The sequence below is a fragment of the Calidris pugnax genome, unplaced genomic scaffold (genome assembly GCF_001431845.1).
Source record: "Calidris pugnax isolate Ruff unplaced genomic scaffold, ASM143184v1 scaffold220, whole genome shotgun sequence".
Classification (NCBI taxonomy): domain Eukaryota; kingdom Metazoa; phylum Chordata; class Aves; order Charadriiformes; family Scolopacidae; genus Calidris; species Calidris pugnax.
This window is the reverse complement of record NW_015090963.1, coordinates 867,302-892,560: the sequence shown is the minus strand read 5'-3', so window position 1 is coordinate 892,560 and position 25,259 is coordinate 867,302. Positions and strand designations below refer to the sequence as shown.

General features: G+C 52.0%; 1 protein-coding gene across 3 annotated transcripts in view; it reads right to left on the bottom strand.

The window, feature by feature from the left end:
- Nucleotides 1-25,259, bottom strand: part of CNTFR (ciliary neurotrophic factor receptor) — a 214,572-nt gene that overhangs the window by 176,140 nt on the left and 13,173 nt on the right. Inside the window, exon 1 of one of the 3 annotated variants that reach the window (XM_014952480.1) lies at nucleotides 22,056-22,123. The exons of the other annotated variants lie outside the window; for them this stretch is intronic. The gene's annotated coding sequence lies outside the window, so the exon portion shown is untranslated. Of the gene's footprint in view, nucleotides 1-22,055; nucleotides 22,124-25,259 lie in introns of those variants that run through there. 3 annotated transcript variants of the gene reach the window in all.

Genomic DNA, 25,259 nt, shown 5'->3' with positions numbered 1-25,259 from the left:
AGGAGGGGGGAGGAAAAAGAGAGAAAGACGAAAGGGAGAAGAGACAGCTCTGCTAATAGCGAGTCAGCCAGAAGTCTCCGAATCCATTTGAAATGCGTAGGGCTTAATTTAACTTAATGGTTTTGTCAAACATTGGCACTCTGTTAAAAGCACAGGAGAGCTGGTAATCCAAATGCCAGTGGCTCTGCTTTTGCTAGTCACAAGGAGGCTGCTGTTCAAGTCCCCAGATAGATCCATCTGGCTTCACGAAAGCAGCAAGCATGGCCCTGGCTACTGCAGTCACTCATTAGGGCAGCTCTGTATTTACTTAGCACTGGCAGCAGCCCTGGCTTTGCCCAGAACACAAAAACAAACACAGCCACTGCATATCTGAGCTTGTACACGTCTTAAGGCAGCTCCAGGCCTCTCCTGAAAACACAGCTCAGTCAGGAGAAGAGAGATTTGCAATTCCCCCTCGGGAAGACAAAAACAAAATCTCTCACCTACGTGGACTTTGGAAAGAAAGTTGGAAGAAAGTAGAAAGAAAAACCTCATTGCTCAGTGGCAGGCAGGAGGAAGCCACGGTTTGAGCAGCAAAAGCCAGTTCCCCAGCCAGCCCTGCTCTCCCTCCTCCCTCCAGTAGCACCAGTTCAAGGGCTCCCAGCAGCTCCATGAGACAGAATGGGGCTCAACCCCAGGGGAAACCAGGCAGCACCAGCTCTGCCGCTGTCAAACCCTCTTTTAGAGGAAAAAACAGAAGTATCAACCTGCGGTTTAAGATGATCTTGCCTCTGCAGACAGGAGACTGAGCCCACCTCTGCACACAGTAGGGACAAGACAGAGGGTGTTTAAAGCTCCTCGCCTGCCCTGATGCCTTGTCCTGGCAGCAGATGGGGAGCTCAGGACATCTCACATGCTGCCTTGTGGTTTTGCACCAGCTCTGAGGACACCTCTGGATGACCTGAAGCACCAGGCACTGTGTGATTCAAGCCACTGAGACACAGGCACAGCAGGGACAGGGACCAGGGCATTCTCCCCTTTGCAGTGACAACAGTCCAAAAAGGTCAAGCTTGCTCATACTGTCTTAGGAGGAGGCTAAAACATTGCTTTTAACCTAGCAACCATCTGCAGGACATCAGTCAGCCGCCAGTCTGTCCTCTGCACCCACATCCTCCCATGCGCCAGCAGTCACCACAAACTGGTGAGACCAGAGACATTGGGGGCACAGCTCTGCCCACCTCCCCAGCCCTATGTCCTCCCAACAGCAGACCCCAGAAACCTCCCCTTGCCCAGAGCAGAGCCTCTATTTCCCAGCATATCCCCCAGCCCTCCCTCCAGCTCAGTGTGGAGCACCCTACCTGCCACGTACCCCAGGCAGCAGGGTTTCTCCAAAGGGCCAGTGCTAAAGGAAGCAGTGCTGCCAATGCCCAGCCTCTTGGGACAGCCCCAGAGCAAAGGGCTGAAGAGGGAAACAAGCCCTAAACTCCAGGGCCATGGGCACATCCTCCCTCTCCACACAGTGCAGGTGGGGAAGGGGCTCCAGGAAAATTCAGGGGGGGCAGCAGAGGCTTTTGAGCCTCTGCATCCCCTTAAACCTCCCCCTCCATCCCAGGATCTGGATTCCTGTTTGATTTAAGACGCAAATGGGATCGAGTTTAAAGGTCTCAGCCTGGCCCTTGACTCCTTGGTGGGAGTCTTTCCACATCACAAAACCACCAGACAATTCAGCCTGATTGACAGCCTTTCAGGCAGAGAGGCCCGGGGCTGGAGGGAGAGGAGGGGGCCGTGGGTCAGGGCTAAGGGAGGGGGCAGCCAGAGCCATGCATAGGGCTGGGAGAGCAGGGGATGGCTGCGAGGAGGGGACCATGCTCAAGGTTTGTGCCTCCACGGGAAAAAGCTTTCTGGGGAAGGACGAGAGAGGCTAGAACATCCTTGAAGGATGCAGTTCCACTTAGTACTTGCAAAAGCCAATCTGCAGACAGCACGCACAAGGGGAAAAAAAAATAAACAAAACAAAACCAAAAAGATTTGGTTAAAAGAGTTGGTTTAATGCACTTTTTCCCCAGGTAAGTGGGCAGCAGTGTACATGAGAGAAAGCAGGGAGCTGCAGAGAAGGCAGAAAGGGGATCCCAGGCTCAGAGAGAGGAGAGGGGTCAGTGACAGGCAAGAGCCAGGAGGGATCAGGAGTGGGAAAGTGACGCGGCAGCTCAGAAGCACATACATGTGGACATGTGCACCCTGTGCCATATTCTGCCTCCTGCCCCATCCCTTCTCTCCTGCCCCATCCCTTCTCTCCAGCTCCAGCAAAGCCCAGCCCAGTGAAAGGACATGACCATGCTTCCCCTGCAGCAAGAGGCAGGGTCCCCAGAACAGCCAGCAGAAAACATGAAGTGATTCCTTATCTCCTCCAACATCCTCACACCCCAGCTTAGAGAGGCTGGGCACAACCCACGGCTCCCTCCAATACAGCTTTTCCCCCTGTAGCAGGGCTGATGCCAACACCCTCCATGGGTCTGCAGAGCCCAGTCTTCTCCCACATGTGGCCAGCCCCCTCCCAAGCCCCCTAACATCGCTAATTTGGGGGGAAGGTTCTTTTAAATGTACTCTCACCTTGCAGTCTGGGTCAAACCCATCTTTGCCAGCCCCTGGTCTCAAGAGGACACAATGCACCTCTTCGATAAGCTGAGAGTTGTCACTTGGGGAGACCAGGCAAGGGAATGTAAGAAGACCACAGATACTTGTCACGCTATCTTATTTATCCCCCCTTCTGCACACAGGAAACCCTTTCTCCTACCTTTTTTTTTTTTTTTTTTTCCCTCCTTTAAATAAAAGAGAAAAATTTTAAGCTGGTGCTTTAAAGCACAGCAACCGCCAGCCCATCTCCACGGCTTGCCAAGAGAGCAATTCATCCTCTGCCTCTATTCTGCAGTAGGTAAAGCCCCCCCCCTCGCTTTTGTTCATCTCCCCGCTCTTTTGTCTGGCCCTGAAAGCGTTGATCACTCCTGCATGAGGAATGTGAAACTGATGTGATGTGATAGGAACAATGCTCCAGCCCTGCTCCTTGCAGCCACATCAAAGTCCCCATTTGCATGGCTTCCCCTCGCCTGCCTGTCCCCCTCTGCCCCCAGCCGTGCTCTGGCTGCTTCAGCGCCTTCATTGTCCTCCCAGCTTCGAGAAGCAGCCTTGGCCTCCTGCTAAAAGGCTCTCAATGGCCTCCCAACGCCTGCCGCTGCCTCCACTCACCCATGGGAGATGGCACCCACAGGCAGCATCTGGCTGGCAGGAGAGGTGGCATCGATACAGGCTGGGATGCACCGGGACAATGTCTCTGTTAATCTCGCTGCTGATTTGGTACCTGCTCCCAGATGGATGCTTCTCCTCCATGGCACTGCGAGGCTGGGGTAGAGGAATCTAAGCAAAGGGTCCAAGAGGTGAGGAAGAGCCGATAAACCAGGAGGTGTGGGGACCAACGCTGCTAGAGGGGAACAGGGAAGTGTGTGGAGAGCATTTACATAAAAATTGGGACATTTCTTCAGCCAAGGAAGGGGACAGAGGGAGTTCACACTGAAAATGCCCTGCTCTTGCACCGTCTGGAGAAGGCAGACCCCTGCCTGTCCTTCTGGTGCAGGAGGAGAGACCAGGAGCCAGACACTCAGCGAGGACATGACCAGGCACCACCCCACCTGTAGCAGTGCCAGCCCATGCAGCCCCCTCCGGCGCTGGCAGCAGGACAGTGCTCAGCAGATGCTGCAAAGCCACCAGAGCAGCTGGACAAACACAGCTCTGCGTCCAGGCAGCCTCCTGCCAGGCTGCCGAGCCCAGCCATGCTGCCAGAAGGTAAAAATCCCGCTGCTGCCCTGTAATGAGCAGCCAGAACCCCATGCCAAGAGATGCCCTTCCCACAGCATGCTTCACAAGGAGTCACCGCCTCTCCAGACCTCATCAGGTCAAAGGCTTGAACCCAGGGCCAGCACAGGAGGCTGCTGAGAGAAAACAAACCCTCCAGCAAGACAGAGAGCCTCTCCCCAGTTCCACAGCAGCTGCGGCTCCATGGCGAGCCTGTGCCAATGTGACAGCAGCTGGAAAGTGATAGGTTTCCAGCTCCCCAAGGCATTCTCTGCCTCCAAGCTCCCCGGGGACCTTCGGCAAGCAAACTCCATTTCCCTGGGGACAGCCAGCTGCCTGCTGCCAGCCAGGGGGATGCTGGCAGCACCCAGGCAGGGAAAGGGAAAGCCAGGCACTGTCCATGCCACCTGGGGTGCAAGGGGAAGGCTGGCATGGGATGAGACTGGAGGAAAGCACTAGTGGGACCACACAGAACCATGCAGCACCAACCTAGACTGGAAACAGGAGGGACACTGATGCCCCTGCACAACTGAGTTGCCACTGATGCACCTTACAAGCTGAAAGCCTTAATTTTTGGTGGAAAATAGAAATAAGAGACTATACACTGAATTTACCCGTGCTACTGAGACCAGTGTAATATTGATTCCTTCACGTCCTCATCCTGAAGTATGGAACTTCCATTTAACCTTAACACCAAGCATGATGCCGAGCCGCTCTGTGTCACTAACCAACACACAGAGGCAGCCAGCGCCTGCCTGCAGGAAAAAAAAGAGGCTTCTAGGACCAGCCATTTCCAACACAGCAAGCAAGACCCAGGTAATGAATGCTTCGAGTCCAAGCACATCTCCAGTTTGCACCTCATACAGAAGATCAGCGATCCAGAGGGACTCCAGGTGTTCTGACTTCAAATGCATAGAAAATGCAAACCAACTGTCCAAGAGCCATTTCTGGATTATCAGCCCACAGATCAACATGCTCTATGGGTTACCGTGTAGGACGCACTGCTCTAATGTTAAACAGACACTTCTGAAGCACTTCCCCGGCCACCTGTACCCAAGCAGCCCCACAAATCTTGAGAGCCCCTGCCTCTTTCTTTAGTTTTTGCCTGGTTATTGCGGCCCCCCTGTTCAAGCCCCTCTGCTCTTCATCCCTAGCTGAGGTTCAGCAGCCCGCCAAGGGACACAGCACTGGCAACTGTTCCTGATTTATACTGATGGAGAATATAACTTCTCTTTAGAAAAGTAAATAAAACCACTACCAAAAAGCAGAGCACTTTTATTTTTTTTATTATTTATTATTAACAAGCATGTTTCTGCCTCAGTGCCTAAGGTGGGGGGGGGCAGGACAGTCAATGTGGGACAACTGAGCCCACCTTCCTAACACTTTGGGTCAGATTTGCTACACAAAAAAACCTCTGTTGTACATTAGACCTGGCCAATGTCACGTCTGGTTAGAAAAAACTCCGCCAGAGGAACACCCTGATTAAGGAGGACATTTCATTCTGGCAGTTAGATTTTTCCCTGCCAAGCTGGTTTACCTTAGGATAACACCAGTAAGGCTGTTTTGCTCTAGCTGTCCTCGCACACTAACCAGAGGCCCCAGCAGCTCTGAGGCTCCTTTACTGTGTTGAGGGGAGCATAGTGCACCCAACTGTTGCTGCCCACCACCCTGCTGGGCTCCCACCTGGTCACCCCCCTGGGACCTGAAGCTCAGAGTCCCCTCTGTGTCCCCAGGAGGAAAGGAGTCCCCCGCAGCCCAGGAGGGAAGGTGGCATCCGCCCTTTTTGGTAGCTATAATGGTGCAACATGTGGCTTTGCTCAAAGAGATGAAAGCCTGCAGGACAACAGGGTAGGAGCCTTGCTCTTCTGTTGCTGGCAGAAGAGGTCACAGATAAGATGCTGTAACACCTCCCCAGTGCTCCATCACCCGGCCCTCCACACAGCTGTCAGCAAAGCAGAATAAGTTCATCAGAAGAGTCCCCGCCAATGCTGCATCAAGAGCAGAGAGCAGATGCTTTGTGCCAGTAAGAATCATAGAATCATAGAATCGTCCAGGCTGGAAGGGACCTCCAAAGATCATCTAGTCCGACCTCCACAAAGTCAGCAGGGACACCCCCAACTAGACCAGGTTGCCCAGGGCCTCATCGAGCCTCACCTTGAATATCTCCAGGGATGGGGCCTCAACCACCTCCCTGGGCAACCTGTTCCAGTGCTCCACCACCCTCACAGTAAAGAGCTTTCTCCTAATCTCCAATCTAAATCTGCTCCCCTCCAGCTTAAAGCCATTTCCCGTCATCCTATCACTACAGGCCTTCATAAACAGGCTCTCCCCAGCCTTCCTCTAGGCCCCCTTCAGGTACTGGATAGAAACATAGAATGTGATCCCCACACAGTGCTCACTGGGGAGTTAAATCCAGACCCTAAAAGGTGGTGAACCATTGGAGAAACACCCCCCCCTCAAGCAGGGGTGGCTACCATTCCTCCCCCCGGGGATCAGGCACCAGAAGACATCCATCCTCTCCCCTTGCTCTACCCCAGCGGTCCCCACCGACTCCCAGCCACCTCCAGCAGCTGGTGCCGAGCACACGGGATGCTGCATCCAGAGGGAGCCTCCTCAGGTTTTCTTAGACCTAACCCAGCATCGCAGCTTGCTGAAGCTCAACAGCATCATTCGAGCAGACTCCTGACCCTTCCAGCATGTATACAGAGCTATAAGGCAGCAAGGCTGTTAAACAGAGCTGCCCCGCTCGCTGCACTCGGTTGCCATCGGAGGCATACCACAGGTGAACCTTGAATACAGCTAGACAGATGTTGTTTCAGGGCTTGCTAATTCTCTGTCCCTAACTCATTCCTGGTTCCTGCAAGATACAGTCAATTCTTGACCAGCCACTGCACATGCATGTTTCTTTGCTTTCAATTCGGCCAGCAAAATCCATTTACCGTGCCTGTCTCATCCGGTTTCCGTCAAGCCTGCTGAATTCTCCTTCAGTGAAATAAGCAAGTTTACTGTAACACCCTCTTTTGTAAGAGCACGGCTAAAATGACAGTCTTTCTGGTGCCTGACTATTTCCCTTCACAGCAGGAGCTAAACACTGCTTGTTTTCAATTGTGAACTGTTCCGACTTCTTGAAATGCATGAAAGTACCAAGGGGGTCAATTTAACAGGGAAAGAGGTTTCTAAAAGAGAATATTTATTTGCCTTGCAGTTTGCTGTGGAGAAGTTTAGGCTAGTAATTTACTAGCCAAGGACGAGGGGGTCCTCCAGGTGAACATGAGAGAGAAGAGACGCAGCTCAACATCTGCATTGTCCAACGTTGGCCATGAGGAGATAGACACCAAATTGTCGGTCTAAGGTTCCCGGATGCAAAGCCTTGCCCTACTTGGTGGGCCTGGGGGAAGCAGGGCAAAAGCCCCCCCAGCTTGCGCAGCCCAGGTTTTTTTTGCTTTCAGTGCCAGAGCCATAGACCACCTTTGGGCCTTGCAGAAGATGATCCCAGTCCTCTGCAGTACGTGATTCCACTTGAAGGCACTTCCCAAATGCTTCCTAGGCTGAGCTCAGGGCAGGACAGTGGGAACAGAAAACCTAGATTTGTTCCTCCCACACCACCTACTCCTTCCTTATTGCTTTTCTGGTGACAGGCATCCATGGCAAAGGATCTACAAGACACTAACAAACAGGTAGCAGCAGAGTCAGAGTGACCCTTTTATTCAAAAACAGCTGAACAACCAGGCCAAACTTGCTATCTGCAAGCACCTGGAAGACTACTGACTTCTGCTCAGAAGTGGCCACCAGCAGCCCAAAAGCAGGTGGGGGGAGACCCCAGGGATGGACACCAAAGAAGGAAGCCACCAGAGAGCTGTCCTCCCATCCCTGCTTCTGCCTGAGTGGGACAACTGCACATCTGGAGCCAGGCAGCTGATGGGAACCCAGCATGGGGCACACCAAGCTCTGCGCAAGGAAACCTGGCCCCTCTACTCCATTTGCAAAACACTTGAAGCCTGATGCTTTCAGCACAGGAAACGTCCAATGTCCTTACACTTTAGGGCTGAATTCCCCCTCCTGCAGTAGCCTGCAGTTTTCATTTCTCATCTTCTCAGGTTATAGTTTCCTTACATTCTTTTCACATCCTTGCTGTTTTTTTGGAGGCTCCTCAAGTTTCATCCTCTTTTCCAAATTACACGAGCTGAACTTAAGACTTCTGCTACTCCTCCCTGCTCATTAGAAGACATAAATTAAAAGCAGAATTAAAGAGTTTATTTGCAATACCACTTGAGACACCTTCAAGCCTCTCATTGCCTTGCCACGCACTGTGAATTCTGACCCACCAAGGGACTTCACGTCCAGACCTTGCCAAGTTTATCTACATCCTACATCCTTCCTACATCTAGGTTTGGGGGAACAGCTCTCATGCTTCTCAGAAATAAGACAATCTCGAGGCTTTGCTGGAAGCTTCAGGTTCCTGCATCAACTTTGTTGGAAAATTTTCCACCCAGTAAGGTCTTTTGACACTGTAGAGCAGATATGACCCATCTGCAGAAAAAACATGCAACATGATTTATTTATTTTTTTTTATCCTTTCACGGAATTTGGGTAGGATGTTACCAGACCTGCACAGGAAACTGAGCTATTGCCTGCAGGGCCCTGGTCAAGCAGAGCCTCCCATGGAGACCACAGCTACAGTGAGCCAAGGAAAATCACTGCACACCAGCCTGCTGCCAGGACTAACAGCATCCTGTTGATTTCTACATTTCCAGAAGCCAAGCAATTGAGGACCTGCAGATTTTTATTGCTATGCTCTGCTACACCCATCCTCTCCCCTCTGCGATCCTGCATGCCAGGGAAGTGGCTGGGAGACATGCCTGTTGCCCCATGCTCAGGACCTGAGGTGATGATGTTACTACCCAAAAGCTCAGGGAGGTTTTCTGAGAGCAATCAAAGCGGTTTCTGAAGCCTCGTACAATGCTCACAGGTACAGCCCCTGCTGTTAAAAGCTCAGTTGGCACAAGCCAGTGGCACGGGGCTTGCAGAGTCCTGCCCATCAGCCAGCAGCATTCACACCCTGGGGTCACACATGGATCCAGGCAAGATGCAAAGCTGAGCTCCAGCATCCCAGGGAGTAAGGGCTTGGGGCAGAGAACCCAACAGCCTGTGGGAAAAGAGCAGCAAGAAGGACTGAGCACGTGTCACAAGATATTCAACCCCAGGCTCGTCACCGGAAAGGAGCTGGGAGCGACGAGGACAAAGAGCACAAAGCCAGCAGCTCAACAACTGTCAGCTCCGAGCGCCAAGGCACGGCCAGAGCACACGGGCCATCACCGCTACGTAAGACACCACATGCCTTAATCTCTCCCCGGGGATAGAGCCTCTTCCAGCCCCGACTGTTTGTGTATTCAGCTAATTTTGTTGCTTGACTTTCCACCTACTTGCTCAGCGGAAAGTCGATCCTCCCAAGTCATCATCACTATTTCATCCCTACCCTCAGACGCAAGGCCAGGGCATAAGCAAAACCCCGCTCCGCTGCAAACCCAGTGTCACAAGGGCAACTGGCTCCCCTTCATGTGTCCCCTTCGCCGAAGCTCCTCGCCCAGCCCGAGCACTGCGTGTGCCAGCACAGCCAAGCACTGCAACCCACTTGTTGGTCTAAATGAGGCCTCATATATTCTAAAATGCAGCTCCAAATCTCCTCCGTGGCTCCTACACACGAGTCAGGCTGTTCAAGGACAGTCGTATAATTAAGGGGAAAAAAATACCCTGCATACACCAGGGAGCATCCCGAACAGCATGAGCTTAGTGTTAGCTCTTGCTAGAGCACAGCGAGGCTATTCCTGGCTGCTGCCTTCAGTGCTGGTGTGTCCGCGCTCACAAAAAAAAAAGAAAAAAAAAAAAGAAAGAAGTTGTGGAAGTGGAACAGCTTCCAAGAAGAATTAGGAGAATGAGTCGGGAACTGGAAAGCCTGCTGTGCCGCCACAGGCTCAAGTGCTCAATTGGTCCAACTAAGCCAAGAGACGATCAGGAGAGAGGATTTAATCGCCCCCTGCAAAAGTACTGGTGCAGGGAGAATATTTCTGCTGGCAGCAGGGACCCTGCCTCTGGGTCTGCCAAGGGGGAAAGAGTCATATCTGCCCCTTGCTCGGGTTCCTGCTAAGTGCCCTTCCCGAGAGGGGAGAAGGCACGACTGCTCCTGGATGAGGCAAAGGGCAGGATCGGAAAGGGCTATGGGGTCAGATCCCACACATCAAAGGAGACGGTTCAGCTTGTGGGTCACTGTAAGAGGGCAAACAAACTACTCTGGGCTGGGAAGCATTGCGCCCAAGTCTCAGTTCCAACCACAAGCCACCCCACCCTTAAGCCCCCAAGTGTAACAGAGGAGGGCAGATGAGCAGTGGAGATGCCCTGGTCCCCTCCTTCCAGACCAGCCACAAAGATGAACCAGAAGCCAAGCCATGTTGCAACACTAAGGGTATCTTACTGATGGCCCACCCCAAGATGTCCCTCTGCACCTTTAGCTCTTTGTTGCATGTGCAAGAAGTACCAAAGAAGGCAGCCCATGTTCTCACTAAAGACACTCAGGCCAATGGTCATTTGGAAAAAGGGAAGGCAGATCATGTTGTTTTTAAAATGCAAGTCAGCTATCCTCACTGGATCTGGAGGAGTATCAAGTAGGACAGACCAGCAACCTTGAGAGGTCAGAACAGGCATCCCATGTGCTTCTCCAGCACTTTGAAGTCTCACCGTCCTTTCATTCCTGCCTCCACGTTGAAACCATTTTCACCAAGGAAGCCTTCCATCAAGCCGCTGCGCTAAAACCCAGCGGCAACGCTGAAACCTGCTCTTCACGCCTCCCTCCACTTACAGTGCTCACTTCACCTTTAAAGCAAGGCTGCCCAGGATGCCTACTTGAGCTGAGTAATAAATGGCAGGGATCAGCCTGCTGCCAGGCTGTGGCTGTAATCCCATCGCAGAGCGGCGTCCCGGGGAGCCGGGTGGCAAGCAGAGAGAGCAGGGGACATGGCACAGCTCCCTGCACGGGCAGCAACAACCCCCTCGTGTCCCTCAGGCTGGTACCCACCCTGCCCTGGCAGCACACCCTGGCACCAGCCTCCCTTCTTCTTTTCTTTTTTTTTTTTCTTTTTTTTTTAAATAAGCAAAAGGGACATCAGTTATTTACATTCAATGACCAGTTCCCCTAATGCCCTGAAGAGTATTTACTGAGGTTAGCCAAGCTTTCGAGATGCTTGCAAAGTACCCTCAAGCTTTCCTTAATAGCAATTTCTGCACAGTCGCCTTTTGTTCCCAATCTCCCCCACACCTCTTTGGGGTTTTTTTAATCTTGCTAAAGGCAGGTATAAAGCGATGGTGAGGATCTCAGTCATTTGAGAAGGGTAAAGAAATTGGTGAGAAACCAATTCTATTTAATAGACCTATTGTCTCCCTTGTATTTACTCCTCCTTGGCAGTACTGTGAAATAGCCTTTCTCCCTCTTTCCATCGCCAGCTGGAAGGGCTGAGATCATACAGCTCAGACACCTCCACATCATGACTTAAAGATTCATCCTCTTGCATTCAAGAGGGTCCACACTCCTCTCTGGCATCCAGCAGCATCCCTGCAGACATGACAAGTTTTTAATAGCTTGATCACTCTTCCCAGTCCCCACAGAAACCCATGTACAAGCACTCTTCTGTTCTTCTCCATTTTATTTCCCTCACTGCTGCATTTTGCCTTCTTAATTTCTTTCTTTCCTGGTTCTTTCCCTGACGCAATCCTCCAGGGCCACTTTACACCTTCCAGAGCCTGTGATTTTTGAGTCCACTTTCTCCTCCAGTTTCCCCAGCTACCGAATCACTGACGTAAAAACACAACTGGGCAAGGTACCCTGGGGGACACAAGGCTGCCCACAAGTTCCCAGCAAGGTTCCTGCCTGGGGGATTTCTTGCCCCACCACAGCCCTTCGCTGCTTCATCACAGCCTTCCCATCACCTCCTCCTGAAGGCAGCTGTGGCCAGCACCAACCCTTTGGTCCCTGGACCTCTGCTGTCTCGTAATGCCACTGCCTCCGCAGCAGGCTCCCGGGCTGGCTGCATCAGCCAGCACGCTGCCAAGACATCTTGTCCCCACCATCCATTTACGCTCGTGTCTGAGCCGTGCCCAGAGCCTCCAGCTGAGACAGCAGCTCCAACACCGCAGGCACAGCAAGAGGCCCTGCCTGGAAAGATTTACAGCCTAGGGAGACACAGCAGGTGGGGGAAAAAGAAACAAAACCAACAAGACCAAAAAAATAACAGGTCCAGAGAGAAAAAGGCAACTACTTGCAGGCCACAGAGCAGCAGACCATGCTGCATGCCATGCACTTCTCTTTCTCCACTGCCTGATGTGCGAATCTGCAACTGTTTCTGCAGGTCTAAGAACTAAGAAGTTCCACCTAAACATGAAGAGGAACTTCTTCACTGTGAGAGTGGTGGAGCACTGGAACAGGCTGCCCAGAGAGGTGGTGGAGTCTCCTTCCCTGGAGACATTCAAAAAGGACCTGGACAAGATCCTGTACAACCTGCTCTAGGTAGACCCACTCCAGTGGGGGGGTTGGGCTTGATGATCTCCAGAGGTCCCTTCCAACCCCGTATGATTCTATGACTGGCAGAGGCTGGAGCAACCCAGCTCAAACATCTTTGCACAAGCATGGCTTTCAGGCACCAGTGCAAAGAAACGTCTGAGCGAGCAAGGAGGGAGGGAATCAGACTTGAAGCGCTAGCCAAGAAAAGGCTGTTTTGTTTTTGCATGAACTCTACCCACCCTTCACCTTCAAGGGCACTTCCTCCCCCTGCCACAAGTAACAAGCACAGATAATTGAAAGAAAACATCATTTCCCAGAGCACTTCTGATCCGTATTATCCATGCTCATTACAAGCTGTGAGGCTCGTTCTGGTCTCCACCAGCTCCAAGCAAACAGGAAAGACTGCAGCACAGGGACAAGGGGCAGAAGAGCAGCTGAGAATGATACAAACCAAACCGAGCCACTTAATAGCTCCTGAAGGACCTGCAGCCACAGGGACACATGGGCTTGTACTCAGGCCAGGACATCAAAGGCGCAGGGTCACCTCCACAGCTGAAATTGCCTCCTATAGCTTATGTGGGAAAGCGGGTTTAACTGGGCAGTGCTGGAGCACCAGAGGCAGAGCTCAATTCCCATCTGCCCAGTGGTTTATGTGTGTTTTGTCTTGCCCTCCTCCAGGTTGCCTCCTCACCTTGGCAACAGTACCTTGCTGATCACTCCGAGAAAAAGATGACTTGGAAGAGTGAAGAAGTTTTTCCTCCTCTTTTTTTAAACTTTGGGGTGTTGTTTGGTGTTTGGTTGTTGTTGTTGTTGGGTTTTTTTGCCATTGCATGAGCACAAGGGAGCTCTTCCCTGCTGCTAAGCTGTGGCTACTTCTACCCTGCTGCCATGGCTGGTTGGAGCCTCCCTGGAGGTAACTGGATAGACGTGTGGTCTCCAGGTTGTGGTGGGCTGACCCTGGTTAGATGCCAGTGCCCACCAAAGCTACTCTATCATCCTCCTCCTCAACTGTACAAGAGAGAGAAAAATGTATTGAAAGGCTTGTGGGTCGAGATGAGGACACAGAGAGATCATGCAGCAATTACCATCACAGGCAAAACAGGCTCGACTTGGGGAAATCAGTTTAATTTATTAGCAATCCATTCAGAATTGGATAATGAGAAATAAACCCAAATCTTAAAACATCCTCCATCCACCCCTCCCTTCTTCCCGGGCTCAACTTCACTCCTGATTTTCTCTACATCCTCCCCACCAGTAGCACAGGGGCACAGGGAGTGTGAGTTGCCCTCAGTTCTTCACACGTTGTATCTGCTGCTCCTTCCTCCTTATGCTCTTCCCCTGCTCCAGCGTGGGATCCCTCCCTTGGGAGGCAGTTCTCCATGAACTTCTCCAAGGTGGGTCCTTCCCACAGGGTGCCGTTCTTCACGAACTGCTCCAGTGGGGGTCCCTTCCATAGGGTGCAGTCCTTTAGAAACAGACTTCTCCAGAGTGGGTCCGCCACAGGGTGACAAGTCTTGCCAGAAAGCCTGCTCCAGCACAGGCTTCCCATGGGGTCACAGCTTCCTTCAGGCATCCACCTGTTCCAGCATGGGGTTCTCCATAGGTTAGATCTCTGCTCCACCATGGACCTCCATGGGTTGCAGGGGGACAGCCTGCCTCACCATGATCTTCACCAGTGGCTGCAGGGGAATCTCTGCTCCAGCACCTGGAGCATGTCCTCCCCCTCCTTCTTCACTGACCTTGGTGTTTGCAGAGCTGTCACTCTCACACATTCTCACTTCTCTCTCTGGCTGCAGTTATGCAGTATTTTTCCCCTCTTCTTAAACATGTTATCACATGTGTTGATCACAAGTATCACACGTGTTCCCTGATGGGCTCAGCCTTGGAGCTTGCTGGCATTGGCTCTGTAGGACATAGGGAAACCTTCTGGTGTCTTCTCACAGAAGCCACCCCTGCAGCTTCCTTGATACTAAAACCTTGTCATGCAAACCCAATACATAGCATTAGCATCAAATAGTGAAGAAGCAGAGATCTGGTCAACCTGGGCACAAGTTAGCTGCATACAGGACTACCTCCAGCAATGCTGTTTTCCTCTGCTGGGTGGTGGGATGCACAGGTCTGCAACTATCACCTGCCTACACGCCAGCTCCTGCAGCCTCTGTGCCAAATGCTGAGCATTTGGGGCAGGTGGGGCAGAGCAATGGGAAGCAGCAGTGACATGCTGCAGCAACACACAACCTTCCTTTCAAACAGCCTGCCAAGCTGGGCTCCTGCTTGCTTAATATTCACCCTTCGTCAGAAATCATCTCCCACTTGCTCAAGCCTCAGCTCCCTCCCCTCTTCAGCATTTCTTGCTCCTTTTCTTCCCTCCCCACTCCTATCAGGGTCAGGAAACTCTCCGTTTCAGCATCTTCCAAGTGTGATTTATACCATCTCCAGCCTGGTAAACTGTAAGATACTGGAGAGCATCCAGGACTGCAGGAAGCTGGTCTGCCTTGGCAAAGGCGACAGACAGAGGAAGAAACTGGATGGGAACTAGATGGGCTCTTCCTTCACCTGGAGCCCCCACCCCTCTTCTCCATGCCTTGTGATTTATCTCTCTCCGGACCATCTCCGCAGGAACCAGGTCCATTACGGAAATTAAAATGAGCTATTGCCAGCAGTTGGCAAGATCAAACCCTCAGCACGCCTGTCCCCTCCGAGCAGAGATGGCAGACACCACAGGGCTTCCAGCCAGGCGCATGGGAGCAAGTGCCAAGACAAGCTCCTGCACTGCACCCTGATGGGTCACCAGCTTTGGAGTCTGCTGGCCAGTGGCACAGCTCAGAGGGCAAGTGAGATGGCCAGTCTGAAGCTGGAATCTGGCACAGCCTGGCTTCCAGGAGCAGCTGAGGGCAAGCATGGACCTGCCGTGCCATTGCATGCAATCCTCAGCATGAACATATGGAAGGTGTTAGAGATGCTTCAGGATGCTCCAACACTGAGGGCTGAATTTGAGGCGGGGGGCAGAAGAAAGCCCCTTCCCTTCTCTTGACAGCTTCCCCTACTAGGGAAATAACCTAATAAAGAAGATGCCTTAACAAAGGAAAGATTTATCTCCCAAGATGAATAACTATCACAGGAGCTTAGTGGCTGCAGGTACAGCTAGAAAATATGACCAAGAAATCCTTCCCTGAAAAAAAACTTCAGCTTCATACACACACACACAGAGTAAGCCACGGGCACCACAGAAGGGGCAGCTTGATGTTTCATTGACCTCAAACGCAACAAGGTCACTATCATCCCCCAGAAAAATCTTTTCCCCCCTCATGTATTTCCAAATGATAGCACAAGAGCATTCAATCCTGAGGAGGTTTGTGCTCCAAGCTGGTGACAGCTCTGGAGAAAGCTCAGAAACAAAGTGCCTGCGGAAACATATTAGAAGGGCTCACAACTAGCAAGGCAGGGACAACCTTCTCCTGAGCATGATGAGCTCGGTCAGGCGTTACTGACTGACATGAAGAAGAGAGAAATGCAGCCCATGCCGGGGGGCGATGTTTTCCAGATGCTGCTCTCCTTGCCTAGCCCCACGCACCAGCGTGGAGCTCCCCAGACCAGCAATTCTCAACCTGAGACACTGAAGGCATCAGGGAGCACCCCAAGAGCAGCTGCAAAGGCAAAACCTCACACCCACACAGCAGCACCTGAGCACACACACAGCTACGGGAGAGAGCTCCTAAGTAGAGAAATGTTGCAGCACTTCAAAAAACAGCCCACAGATATTTGTCAAAAGAGGCGAGGTGGCCCTTAAAAGTCAAGGAATGTCATCCTGAAAGCTCAGATCTTCATGGCCACAGCAAGGCAAGGAAAGAAAGAAGCCTTCTAACCAAGGGGGCCTTAAAACTCCCACCTGATGTGGGAAGGACGTGGGTGATGTACATGAGGGACCTGGGTAATATCCATAAGGGACATGGGTGATGTCCATATGCTCTGGCCTTACGCATCTGAGCACCAAAACAGGAGCTTGTTCCATCTGAGGTTCTGCCAGCCTAGGTCACAGAAGAAACAACCACCTCGGGGAAAAAACAAAAATCAGGCAATTGTTTTTCTAATTAAATTCCCACAAACAGACATTTAGCTGGTACTTTCCGTCACTTAAGACAAAAGAGTTGAAGTTATCATCTGGACAATCACAGCAGAGCCATGCTGACAATCAGCCTAATCCATGTGATTAGAAGAGAATTTGGAAACAGACAGGAGGGGAGATTTCCTTTCCTTCCTTCCTTCCTTCCGCAGCATTTCAAAGAAACCCAGTTTGTGCTCTGCCAGGAGGTAACCTCTGGCTAGCCTGTCCTCAGCCCAGCTGAGACACAACAGGGCACCCAGCACTCTATCTGGGACCACAGACCTACTTCTTAAGTATCTCTGGAAGTGCTCTGATAAAGGGATCACAGTAACCTCAGGCTGCACTGCCCACACAACAGCAGTATCCCCCTGTGAGTCACCCTGGAGAGCCTTGGGGTGACATTAGTCTTGGCTGGATTTGAGCCCTGACCTCCCAGTCCCATTTCTGACCTCCTCTACTCCTCTGTCCCTCTGCTCCCTGCATTGCCACCATGCTCCTGCTCCTGGGCACAGGGAACCTGCCAAGATTGCTGATCGGCTGCATCATCTGTTTAAGAGCAGAGCAAAGCACACCAGCCAGCTCCTTCACAGGCTGTGCCATTTCTTTCCTACTCTCCTCAGCTCTTGGGGAGAGGCACCAGGACTAGCCAAGGTGGATTGCAGGTAGCACTAGGTGGGTTTAGCCATCCCTGTGCCCCAGGAGCTGGAAAATGCTGGAGAAACCTAGCAGCTTTGCATTTGAATGGCCTATGGGGAGCAACCTTTGTCGGGTCCTTGTCCCCCAGGGAAGGACACTCAGCCAGCAGATTCAGGGAGAGGGGAACAGTGGGGCTGTCCATCAGCTGCTGACAGCCCAGAAACTTCACCCTCCACCAGCAGGAACACCTGGGCAGCCTCACACGAGCTACTCAGGTACTCTGGACCAGCACCAGCCAACAGTTTGCCCTCCTCTTCCCACCCTTGCCCGCCTCCTGACCATCCACTCCCTAAATAGCTTGGAGCACTTCAAAAGGAGCGTACAAGGAACAAGAGGACAAAAAAAAAAATAAAAATTTTTCTCTTCTCCCTCACCTGCCTGCACAGCATCTCTCGGTCCGAGGCTGCAGATCACACAGCCTCCTCCAGTTCAAGGCAAACAGAGTGCTGTGATTTTCAAGTGACCATCCATGACCCAGAGCTGCTGGGTGGAGGGAGTAGATGCAGACCTGCATCTTAAGTAGATTAGATTTTGTATTACGCTTACATGGAGAAAGCAGAGAAGTCCCCCAAGCACTTCAGGGCCAGCTGTAACAGCAACACGCAAGACTTAATGGTATGCAGGGAACACGCTTTCCACCGGCTGCAGTCTGCCTGCTCAGACCCTGCCTCACCCAGGGGAGCACGAGCCAGCAGGTACTTGGTTTTTCCTAAGGAAAGGGCGACAGACACTCACCTTTTGGTTGACCAGGTGTGTAGGCAAACTGCTACCAGGGCTGCGACCCACCACATCTGCAGGCTAGAGCCAGGTGAGGGTTATCCTAACCCCAAATCACCAGGCAAGCCTGCCATGATACACAAAGGGAGCAAAGGGACTGGGAACAGCTTTCTGCCTGCAGCTCAGCTGTACAGGCCTAGAGCAGCAAGACCAAAACGCTCCCATCCGCTTCAGCATCACTCCCAGCAAAGACAACAGGGACACGGTTGTGCTGCTGGGGTGGTGGGAGCTCCCAGCATCTTCCCTGCTGGTGTTTCCCCACTGGGCACAAGGCAGCTCATCGCTGCTCTGCAAACATCCTTGCACATCACTGCTCGGACCAAGAGCCATGCTCTGCAGCTCAAAGGGCAAGCAGATGGTACAAAGCTGCAGTTGCAGCAGGAGCAGAGCGGAAAGCTAGCAAATCAGGCTACAAATGCAGAATGGGCCACGCTGCTCCAACTGGTGAGCCCTTCAACATGCATAAGAGTACTCATAGTCTCCCAGGGACCTGCCTTCCATTTACAGCTTATGTGAGAGGAATGATAGCCACCATCAGGACAGCAAGCAAGAAGTTAAGGGTATGACAGGTCCCCCTGGTGTAAATGTCATGTTAACACAGGAAGCCACTAATTAACACACCATCACCAATGGATTAAGAGTGGATGATCAATCTAATGATCACAGCCTCCTCCAGCCCCAGCACAACTTCTTGCAATGCAGAAGTCACCCCAGCCTCTTTTTCCTCGTCATCAAAAGGGCACTGCCAAAGGCCCACCAGAATGGGTGCTGCCAGTTCGCAGCTTTTATTTTTTTAATTTAAAGTTGTGTAGAGAAATTTATGAGATATTTTTCAGGCTGAGATGTTGACATCTTGTTTGCCCAGTATGAGGGCCCTCAGTCACTTTACTGCCAAAACGTAATTGAAGAAAGAGAAAGAGCCAGGGAAAAGTCTCAGTGAGATGGGGCTGGGATGAGCCTCACGGCTGCAGCACAACAGCCCAGCAGATGCACATGGGACCCCAGAAGCCCCTCACACCCGGCTCCAGACACTGCCTCCTTGCAGAAACAAGCTGATCTTTCAGCTGTCACACATCAGGGCTGGAGACGTGCAACCAGACATCTGTGGGACAGCACAGAACATGTGCCTGGAGGCACCAGATGGGGCATGGCTGGGCAGAGAAGGGATGCAGCCTGAGGTGCACAGCATCATGCAAGGCTCTGCATAGGATAGAGCCTTACTGGAGGACACCTTGCAGGGCTGGAGGTGCACAATCACAGGCTTTGCACTGGTGGAGTGTGAGGCAGGAGTTTCCCACTCAGCTCTCGACAGCACCCAAGCTGCCACAACAGGAGAGAGAAAAAGGCAGCAGGTCCCTAACGGTGAAATGACCAGCTCTTTACAAGAGGTGTGGCAGAGCAGTGGGACTACCAGCTGGAGGATGCTGCAGGTGATCAAGACTTGCTTTCTTGAATCTATGCACTTGGGCAAATTCACAGCAGAGTGGGAAAAAAAAAAAAAAATCTCTTTACTTCTGACTGAAGATATTTAAGCCACAGGCTGTCAAAGGTTGAAGCTACACCAGGGTATGCTCACCCTGTTCTTATGCCTTTCCTTGCATACCCACTACTGTCCCCTGCCAGGGACAGGACCCCAGGACATTTGGCTGTACTGATCAAGCCATTCTCAGGGAATAAGCCAGCCTGAAGCATGCAGCAGGAAAGCACTGGGGCAGATATTTTCATTCACATTTGCAAGGGCTTTTGACAGGAGCAAAGAAAGAACATTTTAAGCATTCCTTTCAGCCAGCATGCATCCCAGCCCACGAGACCCCTCCTGGGGCGAGGCACAAGAACAATCTCGCTTTCAGATCAAGGGCTCCTTTGTCACCCTGCTGCAAGCCATTTGACCTTCAGAGTCAAAAGCAAGCTCATATCACAAGTGGTCTGATGGGCCCTGGGTTGGGAGCAAGCCCAGGCACTCGAGAAGGACCGCAGCCCGGCTGCCAACCCCAGCATCTCAGCAGGGAGATCAACAGACCCTGAGCCTGAGACCTCGGCTCTGGAAACGCTTGTTTCAGCTCAGCACATTTCCTCCAACAGCCAGACACAGAAGGTCACCCAGGCCAGCACTTCGATTTACAAGAATATCCTTGCCAAGAAAGAACAAGCCCAGGCCAGGCCATGCCAGGGTGTCCAGAGAAGATCTAAGCCTTTGAAATAGAAGCTAGCCTTCATTTCATCAACAGCATCTTCACATTTCTTCAAAGTGTATCAGTTTCCCCCCCCGTCTCTCCCCCCTTGAGGATGGAGCCTACAAACATTCTCATTCAGTTGTAACTTTCCCCCCAGTTGTCCCGCATTGAAAATTTGGAGCCCTCTTCCTTGCATCCAGTTGCAGAGGTATTAATACAGAGCAAAGCACTTCTGAATGACACATCAAGGAGACAGCTGATCTGTACACAGAGCAAGAGCCAGAACAGCTCCTGCCCCAAAATTCACCAAGCACCCTCCTGCACAGCCTTTTGAGAGCTGCTTACTAGTGACAATGCATTCTCCCCACACCAGAAACCCCAGAAAAATAAGAGTTGACACGAGTTGTTACTGCCATAAGTCATCCTACATGCAGCCACACTGCCAGAGATCCCTCTCCCCATGGGCTGTGCTTCCTGCTCTGCACCAAGGCAGGACCACAGTGCCCATCCAGCCTCCAAGATACTGTCTCTCCTCCCAGACCTCAGATGCTGGGCCCTAGCAGAGCATCTCAAACCAGCCAAAACTTTAAGTGCATGCCTCAGATATCAGTCTATTTGCACCCAGGGGCTGCTTGTCAGTGCAGAAACATCAGCAGAAGGCACCAAGCCCTTCGCACAGGGCTCACCGGTGTTGCAATCACCCAGCTACCCTGATCTCCACACCCCTACCACCACTGCCTTTTGCCACTGCAGGCTAACACCAACCCAGCCAATATTCTCCTTCAGACCTGCCCTGTGGTGACTGAAACCACGACAATAACAAGAGCAGCTATTACGAGGAGGAGGCAGGAACAAATCTGAGCATCGGCCACCAGCCAGGAGGAAGTCACGGCTAGGTGGGCACCGCAGAAAGCCCATCTTGGACCATGCCTGTGTCAGCGTGCGCCTTCCTCACGCTGGCCTGCCCTGCCAGCTTCTCTAGGAAGGGGGAAAGTGTGACAGATGCAGGGTGTTTATGGAGCAGAACCCTCGCAGAGCCCCGTCGGTGTGTTTGCAAACAGGCACCACACTTCAGGTCCGCACGCGTCGCCTTCCCAGGCACTGAGATGTTACTATACACATTTAACTAATTCAATAACAACACACACATGAAGGAAAAAAAAAATAAATATTAGGGCACGCAGCCTGTGATTAAGGAGAATTTCTTTCCCAACACGCTGGCAGCACGCCTGCAATTAGCAAGCCCTTGATTCTTTAAATTCCCCGGAGATCAACAGCACCTGATACCGGCATGTCCTTAGCTCTTTCATAACCCAGAAAGCTGCTCCCCCCGTCCCTCCCCTCCCCGTTTCAACACTGGTGAGATTTTTCACACCTTGCAGCTCAGAAACACTTTAAACCTCGGACACCCTGATCCCAGCACTGCAGGTCACACCAAATCCGCCGGCGTAATTGGCAGCACAGGTGGGCTGCGGCTGATACAAGCCAGGGCAAAACGGCTTCTCATTAAAAGCAGCAAAGCAAGACCACGCTCGGTGCAATGGAAGGAATGGAAGGAAAATTGCTTCCCGAGCCAGCCACCGGCAGGACTTGCAAAAGCAAGAGCCAGAGCAGCCCTCCTGCTAATAAGATCCCCCCCAAGAAACGCAAATGTTGGCCGAAGGAGCTGCGTGAAGGCAGGACAGGAGGCTGGGGAGAGCCAGATGGCTTTTCCCAGCAAACATCCCCCAGCTGCCACAGGGTTAAATCAATGCATGAAGCTATTAAAGGGGGTGGAAATGTTTTAGCATGGTTGAGTGAAATTCCTCACACTTTTAAGTCGACAAGGAACCCCATTGGGGCTTAATAGGCTAACACAACCCATCCCATTACAGGTCGTTAACACACAGAGGAGCTTTGGGAAGAGGGGCAATTAGGGCTCCCCACTCACCTCTGCAAGAGGGACTCCCACCCCAGCTTTGAATCGTAGAGGGATGCAAGAAGGGGTTATCCTCTCCTCTGTCCCCTACACCTTCTCCACCTGGAAAGGCACAAAACAGCAAGACCTTGCTGCAGGTTGAGCTCTCATCAGGCTTAAGGAGCAGAAAATTGCTCCCCAGGGCAAGGTGCAATGCAAAAAGCTCCCAAACAAACCACCTATGCTGAAGGGCATCACCCCTCCCCACCTTCCTCTCTCCCCATAGACCTCTCCCCAGACTCAGGGCTGAGGAGAATCACACATCTGACAGCAAGAATAAAGTGATACCAACAAAGAATTTGTCCCAGGGAAGCAGTGGGCTGCTCCCCAGAGGCGACAGTGCAGTGCTGGAATTACTACAGCCCTCAATTTCTGCCCTATGGAGTATGGTATTTCCAGCATAGAAATAAGGCTAAGACTCCTCAGGAACTTAAGAATAGGTATATACCAGTTATTTTCCACTGGCAAGAAAACAGTAACTAAAGCTCAGGTAGAAGGAGGGTCAGAGGGAAAAGTAGGAAAGATTCATCATATTACCCCTTAAACTACCAGGTTAGAGCACTTTGCCCTGTTCTCCTCCAGACGTCCCCAAGGTGGGCAACCACAGCTGTCAGCGTGGTGGGGTGGGAACCCTGCGACTACAGACCTGGAGCTAAAAATAGGAGAGAAGTGGCCCACAAAAGTAGCCGCCAGCTTCTCCCACGCTTGCAGACCGACACAGCCAGCTCTGGGGAGGGTCTGGAATACTGATCTGCTGAATAAACTCTACAAATTCAGAAGCAAGACCAAGCCAGAGCAGCAATGCCTTGCTCAGCACAGAGAACAAGCTGGGAAAGGCTCTGGGTGGCTGCAAGAAGAAGGGCTGTGGATGGGAGAGAGAGACCACCCCTGAGGGAGGATGCCTGGAGCAGTCCCAAAAAAAAAGGGAAGAAAAATCCTACATGCAGAGTGCAGACAGTCTTGGACAAGATGATTTGGCAAATTGGGATTTTAGTGTGATGGAGCTGCTATTTGTTTTTTCTTCCCTCCCATAAGAGGGTCCAAAGCTCCCACGGAATATATAATAAGGAACAAACCCCCAGGGTCTGCTTCCCTCAAATACCTCTTCCTTTGGGCATCCAGCCCTGGCCACAATCTAAACATCCCCATCTCTCACAACATGTGCAGCCCACCAGGGCTTTGGTCTCTCACAGATGTCGTTTCACCTCCTTGCCTGTCTCAAGAGTGGGGTAAGATCATTGTAGCAGCTCCATTCACCACAGAGTAAAGTGACTCTGGAATTGCATCATTTCCCCTCCTCTCTGTAGGCAGACACCTACCAAACATTAAGGAGACACCACTCCCACCCCTTTGGTGGGTGTGCAAAGTAAGTTGTGGCATTATCACCCTAACATCTCCTCAACGAGACCTGGCTGTCACTTCCAATTCATCCCAGCACAAGCCAGTTTTCCAGTTCTCTCTCCAGATGCCTCCACAACAGCTATCCTACTACCCTGACCATCACCTGCTTGCCACAGTACCTCACCTGCCCCAATGACATCAACTTTAACACCATCTCCCCCACCCCTCCCCACCCTTCCAGCTGCACTCAGCTCCTCGGGGCTCTTGCTTTCTCACATAACCATCACTGCCTTTTGTTGGGCAAATGGACCCTGCTTAGATCCCACCAGCCTACACCTACAAATACTCCTCCCTTTGCATCCTCCCTCAAGTTCCTTCCCAGGGCTGCCTTTCCCCCAAAGGAAAACACCACTCACCACCTACAGCAAGGCTCCCCAAGATGCCCACTGGACAGCCTAATGTTCATAGACAAGCCACTTTACGTTTTGCTTCCATCATCCTGAGAAGGAGCCCCAGAAACACCTACACAAGCATCACCCCAGCACCAGGTTTGCTCCAATGCCTCAGAAGTGACCAAGGAACTGCTGCGAAGCCACTTGCAATCACCTCCATTTCTTCTGCCCCAGGGCTGGTCTGCCCCAAAAGCTACTTAGGCTTGTGCAAGGCAGAGAGCTGGAAGCACAGCCCAGCAGGGCTAGGCCATGCCCCCAAACCAGAACAGGCTTCAAATTGCTGCCTGGCCCCTCTATCTGGCTGGAGAATGGAAGAAGCACCCACAAACTCCACAGTAGAGACCAGAGAAATTCAAGCAATCGGCTTCCTTGCTGTGTCCTCACACAGGGTCAGATCCAGCTGGAAGGGACCTCAAGGAGACACCTATTCCATGCCCTATCCCACAGGAAGGGCTCTTGACTCAACCACCCCAACAGGCAGGGCTGGAAGAAGCAGCTCTAGGAGACACCCAGCCCCTTCCACAAGTCCAGGAATGGAGCTGCAGCCCTGGGGAGGGAGGAGGGCTCTGCCAGGCACCAGCCACAGGTTGTGGCAAACTATTTGGCTGGTTTTGCTCAGCCTGCAAAGGCTCCTGCAGGTTTCAAAGCACGGGCAACCCTCTGCTGTTTTCTGCCAGAGTTAGAGCTTTCAGGCAGCACAAGGGCATGGACTTCTTCCCATATACGCTACCCCCTGCCCGATGAGACATTACCTGGCCTCGTGTCACCACAGATGTTCAACAGTGATGGAAACTAAGACGAGGCGACTGAAGGGACCCTCCTGGAGACCCAAGGGCACTGATCTAACTTTACTTTTGCCCTGCTCACATAAGAAGCGCTGCCAAACAGATCTGCCAGACCTGCTGACCCTGCTGCCATCACACCACAGAGCGCTTCCCCGTTCCATCCCCAGCACATTTGCTTTGCGTTCCAGGCACCAGCAGGTCTTATTTGTACGATCATGAAGGCTCTGAAGCCTTACACAAACACGCCAATTAGATGCTCCAAACCCCACGCTCGGCAGAAGGTCAAGCGCATGGTGCACAGTCTCGCCAGCGCTCCCCACGTCAATCAGGTTCCTCTGATGGGGCACCTTCTGAGGAGGGCTTACAACAGCATCCGTTTAAGGTGCATGAGGAATTGGCTTACAACTGGGAGAAAGGTAGGGGGGGGAGAGGGGGCGATGAGAAATAAAAATTGAATTTTTTGTTTTAAACAGGCAGGCCAGACGTGTAACAGCCTCCCAACTTAGAGCCGTTTTGATCCAGCCAGCCCCCTCTCTGCCGAGTTCTGTCAGGAGACAGGCACAAAGCACCAATTAAACAAAGACGAGTTATGCTTTTTC